This window comes from Lactuca saligna, chromosome 4 (genome assembly GCF_052625555.1).
Source record: "Lactuca saligna cultivar CGN05327 chromosome 4, ASM5262555v1, whole genome shotgun sequence".
NCBI classification, from domain to species: Eukaryota; Viridiplantae; Streptophyta; class Magnoliopsida; order Asterales; family Asteraceae; genus Lactuca; species Lactuca saligna.
In genome coordinates this window covers 268,960,043-268,967,167 of record NC_136420.1, presented here as the reverse complement: position 1 = coordinate 268,967,167, position 7,125 = coordinate 268,960,043, and the positions used below count along the sequence as shown (strand labels likewise).

General features: G+C 31.5%; 1 pseudogene; it reads right to left on the bottom strand.

Moving 5' to 3' along the window:
• Positions 1 to 490: 490 nt before the first annotated feature.
• On the bottom strand, positions 491 to 2,681 carry LOC145043593 (L-type lectin-domain containing receptor kinase IX.1 pseudogene; annotated as a pseudogene).
• Positions 2,682 to 7,125: the final 4,444 nt, after the last annotated feature.

Here is a 7,125-nt window from a genome sequence, read left to right as displayed (position 1 = left end):
TGAAACATAGTCGACACTCATCTTCTTAATATGCTATGATCGAGTGTTTATGAAAAATATATTATTACTAGTTAATTATTTAGAAGAAAGGAAGGAGAGTTTTTTTATACGAATTGATCCACGAACTTATTTTTTAGTTTTATAAGGGCATAATGTGAGTATTTGTTTGATCTAAAAGGTCACTGAACCGACTATTATAGGTTGACAGAGACTAAAAGAGCAGATCCTATCATAGTTTAAGGATCTATGAAGGCCGACAAAAACTTTAGGAATTTAATGGGTAAACCATAAAAATTTTGTAGGGCATTTATGTCATTTTCCCAAAAATGTTAATGAAAATTAACGAACATTATAACAAAGTATTAAAAACAAGAACTAATTAAGAACCACTCAATGCTAGGACATTTGTCTAGTTTGTCATGTATATTGTAAAAAGCATTGTTTTAATTAGAATTCACATTGTAACTTGCTAAAGAAATATCCCTTAAACATTGTACAAAAAATGTTAATGAAAATTAATATAAACATTATAACAACGTATATTAGAAATGAGAACTAATTAAGAACCACTCAATACTGGATATATGATATGACCCCTAGACTTATTTTTGGAGATGGCACCAGGCGTTAAAGAGATAAGGGAAAAAGTTTAGAAACGTAAAGTTCGGTTATGACTTTGTTTTTGAAGTAGATGCATGATTAGTGGGTGTGTCATATAATCGGGGAGTAGGCATATTTTCGGGGACTTCAGGCGGAGTAACATTTTTTAATGCTCGAATTACTTCTGCAATGGTTAATCGTTTACTTGGATCAGGGTGTGTACATGACAACCCTACAGTCATCAAACAATTGTATTGTTTCTCATTAACGTCATGCGATAGCCTCTCATCAACTGTTAAAAGAAGTTGCTTCTCTCGGTATAAATGCGTAACCCATTCTACCAAGTCCATGTCCGAGATTTGGTTCTCCACACTTCTCCCACTCCCAATTTCCAATACAGTGACACCGAAGCTATACATATCTGTTGCCTTGCTAGCTTTACGTGAAGTAACATACTCAGGTGCGAAGTATCCCAAGGTTCCAGCCACTTTAGTAGTTTTTGAGATTTGCTCATTGCTGTTCTTAAGTCGAGCTAAACCAAAATCTCCAAGCTTCGGATTAAACTCTGAATCCAGCATCACATTGCTTGGTTTGATATCTCTATGAAGAACATATTTTTCACCTTGCTCCTCATGCAGGTGATGTAATGCAGATGCCAAACCCTTAGCTATTTTATATCGATTGGACCAACCAAGAGGGCCTTTATTGCTAAAGAGGTAAGAATCAAGACTACCATTTGGCATTATTTTGTATATAAGCAAGAACTTACCTTCCTCTTCGCACCAACCTACAAGTTCCACCAAATTAGGGTGTTTCAGTTTGCCTATGGTCGCCACCTCAGCTGCGTACTCGTTTTGTCCTTGTGTAGAACGTTCTGATATCTTCTTCACAGCAACCTCCTGGTGGACTGAAATTGGAAGACGTGCCTTGTAAACACCGCCAAAACCTCCTTCACCCAACTTGTTGTCTTCGGAGAAGTCGTTTGTTGCCAATTGGAGATCAGAGTAAGAATATTCCAGTGGTGAAGGCGTTGTTTCACTTTCTTTATTAGCACTACTGGGTATTGCGATCAGTTTAATTTCCTCTTGTGTGGCTTCATTGGTGCTTCGTCCATTACCTATTATCCAACCCTTCTTGAAAATCATGAAGATCACTATGCCAATAATCATGGCTATGACCATACCAATAATGAGACCTATGGCACCAGGAACTAAGTCTCCTGATATACCGGATCTCTCTTCGGGGCTTCGCCATTTACCATTTAAGCTTGAATTGAACTCCCAGTATAAAAGCGTATTTTTCTCTACAAGGATGCCGGTGCCAGCGGAAAAGCCTACGATCACCCATTCAGTCAGAACCTCCTTAAGGTCAACATGATAGGAAACGCTTGAAGTTTCCGAAGGGGTTTGAGCATTGTAAGTCCAAGATACTATCATCATCATTGTTTGAGCACTATAAGAGATTGTAACCTCAGCAACATCTCCGCTGTGGTTGCCAGCACTCCAAGCGGTGGTGTTAGCTGAAAAGATGGAATTCTTGTTTATGCCAACATGTTCATATAAAGGATCCCAATCAGTGTCAACAAAACTGTCGAACTCGACATGGATCATGTGATTTTGGGATGACTCTCTGTAATTAGATAAGTTATAGAGACCAAGAAAGGAACCAGCAGAGTTGGGTGGGATTTGGAAATCCGCGGGGCCAAGAAAGAATGCAAACCCGTCTCCATAGTTGGAGGTGGGTTGATCGTCGGTGTCAATGGTGAAGGAGAAACGGGTAGAGAAATCTGAGACTTTCCCTGAGCTGGAATCCCACATTTGAACTCTATCGCCGTAGATGGCTTGGCCTACTTGGCACACATAATTCACATCGGTAAACTGTACAGCTCCAGAAGAAGGCACTGCACTTCCTCTATATAGGATTTCGTTATTGTTAGAACCAAAACTACTTGAGATTTTGAAGTAAACCGAGGTAGCAAAGGGTGAAAAAGTAAGATACAATATGTTGGTAGAAAAGAAAGTAATTAGAACGTGCATCTGGCCCATTGACATTGTCGAGCAGCAAGAGTACTGAGTTACAGATTCACGTGTACCAAGGTACACGTTATAGCAAATATGTCTTGCTTTATACACAACCCTTGCCGACCATCTAAATTTTATTTAATGATTATTTAAGTTTATAAGCCGGCATGGTTAGAAACAGTAAGAATTACAATCATATAGGTTTTTTTTTTCAGAGTTTATGTGAGATGAAAAATATTTTTATAGTGAAATAGCAGAATACATTTTTAGTTTTAACAAATATTCCCATGAGATAGAGATGAAATTTAGAAGCGATGATGACTTGTGAGGGTAACTAATTTTTAATTTTGTTGATATTTAGTTATTGGATTTTTTGATTTACTTCTAAATTAATTGAAATTGTTCGCATTTTATCATTATCATCAATTCGGATCATAAGAGTAAAATGTAAACAATTTCAAATAATTTAGGTGTAAATCAAAATGAAAAAAAAAAGTTTAATGACTAAATGTAAATAAAATTGAAAGTTTCTAACCTTTTCAAGCCATTAATATGTAAATTAATCTAAATATTATTAAGAATGAACACAAACTGAATATGAAGGATAAGAAAGTAAGATGGTTGTATTAATGGTGTGATATACCTTAATTGTCTAAAGTAGTAGAAATTAGACTTAGAAGTACAGTAGAAACAAATTTAATCACATAGAATTTGAAAAAACAACGAGTGTTGTGGTTTAATATACTTATAACATAGGTTTAGAAACAATCTAACATGGCATATTTGACTAAATGCTAACAAAATTAAAAGTTCATTACTACTTCAAGTCATTTTTGAAAACGATCTAAAACAACATATTTGACATGATGTGCAAGCATGAGCTTTATTCGATCCATGTTTTGTTATGTTTTATTATCAATTACTAACAACATTCTTCAGATTCATCATATATTAAATGGTCACTTAATTTTGGTCTTGGTACAAAATTATTGATCAAATCGGGTATAGTTGTCACTTAGTGGTGAACGGCATAAATGTTTTTTTTTTTTTTTGAGGTCGAAGGTTCAAATCATGTTATGGTTTATGATGAAATTAAAATTTTAATTTTAGAGTACATTAGATTTTCCATTTAAAAAAACCAAAAAACCGTTGTAATTAATTAATATTGATCACTTTTTAATTACACACGTTAAGACCATGTACATAATAGTGTTCGTTGAAATGCAACATAAATACTGGGGGAATGTGTGGATAGGTAGGCGGAATGGAATTGTTATCCTTTCTCTTGCTCTTAGTTTTTTTTAATTGTCAAACTTTTATAATTGTCTTCTTTCTCTATTTTGCACTCTTTCCCCTCTCATGAGCTTCTTGCTTTTGTCCGGTCTTGTTATTTATATAATGGTTTTCCCGTTTCCAAAACAAAAACTATGGTAGTTATATAAATAACTCTTATCTAGAAGCCCTTCCTATCAGCGTATACGTGTCAAAGGGGAAGAAGGGTTGACATCGTGGATGGAATTTGAAGTATCATTAATTAACGATATTCTAATTAAACCAAAGTCTGTGGGCACCAACTTTGGTTTTAGGCAATTTAATTTTGTTTTGGCAATTTAAGTTCTTATGCCAATTAAGTTTATATTGCTATTATCTTATTATGCTTTAAATTGTCAAATTATATTTTTAGTCTCTTTATTTTGTAAAGTAATTTTTTACCTAAACAACTACTTTATAATATATCACTTTTAATTCTTTAATTTTATAAATTAAAATATTCATTTTCAATAATATATATATATATATATATATATATATATATATATATATATATATATATATATATATATATATATATATATATATTATAATCACCACTGGCCACTGCAATTCTAATATATATATATATATATATATATATATATATATATATATATATATATATATATATAATTTGTTTTTTCTATAATACCACTAGCCACTGTAATTCTAAAAAATATATTTTGACCCTTTCAACTTTAAACTTTATAAAACGTCTTTTTTATGATACCGACTTTTTTAAACTTTGGAGTTTATCTACGTTTTCATATAATTATTTCTTAATTTTTTTATGCTTATTTTCATATGCAGTTTCTGCATATGAGTTGGATACTATATAATAAATTTGGGGTTATTTGAATTTTTGTTTGTTAATTTATGAAAATCTTTAGAAAAATCCCAATATTTTGGAAAATCTTTAATAAATTCCTAAATTGTTTTTTTAACATAAAGGTCCGACTATTTATCCTTTTGAATAGTAAAGCTCAAGAAACCGGCTAATTTATTTACTTTACTCTTTTTTAACTTGTTCAGTAGGTCATGAGACTAAATTGTTATTTTTTCCAAAATAATAAGATTGGTCTGTAGATTTCGTCAAAATTTATATATAATGTATAAACGTATATTTTTACGTATTATATATATATATATATATATATATATATATATATATATATATATGTTTACATATTTTTAATGTATAAACATATTTTTTAAGTATTTATATGTATGTTTAGGTATTTTACATATTTCTTATGTAGTTTTATATATTATTCTTTATGTATTACATATTTATATTTAGTTTTACGTATTTGTGTATTTTATATATTTTTTATATAGATGTTTATTTATTTTAAATGTATAAACGTATTTGTGTACTTTTAAGTATTTTACATATTTTTTTTATGTATTTTTAACTGTTTTTTTATGTATTATGTATTTATCTATATTTTTACGTATTTATGTATTTTTTAAAGTTTGTTATGTAGATATTTATGTATTTTAAATGTAGAACCGTATTATTTTTATGTATTAATTATACTTTTTACTTCAAGTCATCTTCACCATTTTATCAAATTCTTGCAGCTTCATCGAGTACGTCATAATAGTTTTCCTATATACCAACATATTTTAAGCTTTTCTCATTCGATTATATTGAAATTAAACATCAAATTAAAACAGAAAATAATAATATATGTAGATACAGCAATTCACCAGTCTCATTTGTCCGCAAGGAGCCCCCAAGTCTCATGTGGAGAAGATGAAGATGTGTGTGCTGGAAAATTTTTATTCCTTACATCATTACATGACTTTAAATCTAAAAGCTAATGGAACATCAAACATTTAACGATTTCATATTAACTCATTGTTTAATTCAACCTTATTTAAAAACATTGTTGCATATTTTGTATAAGGAAAAGCATTATTGTATATTTATATTCTTTGGTTTAAACTTATATTTATTATTTTTTTGATTACTATTCGTAATAATTAATGGTATTTGAGTAATCCTCCGATTAATCCACGCCTAACCCATTAGTACTTTAATCTTAGTCCACCGATGTTGTTTTACAACCTTTGTATTAGGTAAAGAACCTTAGAAATGCTATTACATACTTAAATTCCTTTCGATAAATTCAGAATTTGTAATGGATATATAGTTTGTTCACGATCAATAAATTTTTCTCTAATTTCAACATCCCTAAGACGGTCGTGTTATGCCTGAAGGCATAAATTATTATTTGTTTTTTAATTCAAGTTTTAATTTCAAGATATGCGAATGGGAAAATCTTTAAATATGTGGGTATGTAACAAAATGATCTAGACATACTCGAAGAGGCTATAGGAATTAGATGAAATAGTGAAGACAACTTGAAGTAAAAATACATAAAAACATAAAAAATAATACGATTATACATTTAAAGTATATAAAAATACACAAATATTGTAACGACCCAATAATTATAAGGTAAAATTTTCATTTTTAACTCAACCATAAACATCTTTAATCGATTTAACATTAAAAATTATATTAGAGTAAAATAATTATCAGAGTACAATCCCAAAATCACAAAATGCGGAAACATGGGTGGATGCGGTGCAGTCATGTCAGGCCCTTTCCATTCGAACCAGAAGTACCTGAAAACATTTTAAACATAATCTATAAGCACAAAACTTAGTGAGTTCCCCAAAATACCACATACCATACATATCATGCAAACATACATACATCAGGTCTCGCCCAGGGCTCCACCCGATACATTCATCAGGCCCCGCCTGGTACATTCATCACGCCCCGCCCGGTGCCTTCGACCCACTAAACACTAGTGACAGTCAAATAGATGCTAATCATTATACACATGCAAGAGTCACACATACAACTAGCATATTAATCATAATAAATCATGGGCCGACATTGGTTCCTTCGACCCACTAAACACTGGGAGGAGACTCACCTATTCTGCTGTCAGTCAAATAGATGTTAGGGTTGTTGAACCGGAGAATCCCTACGCTAACCAATCAATTACAACCTCAATTAATAATTAGGCCATAAACCATAATCGGGAATCGAGCTCATTTTTCCAATACCAAGGGTAAAAGAACATTTTACCCTTCCTTCACTTGGTCGAAAGTCAGAAAGGCTAGTGGCCCAAAAAGGCCCAAAACCCTAATAGTCAAAGTATGGCCCAAC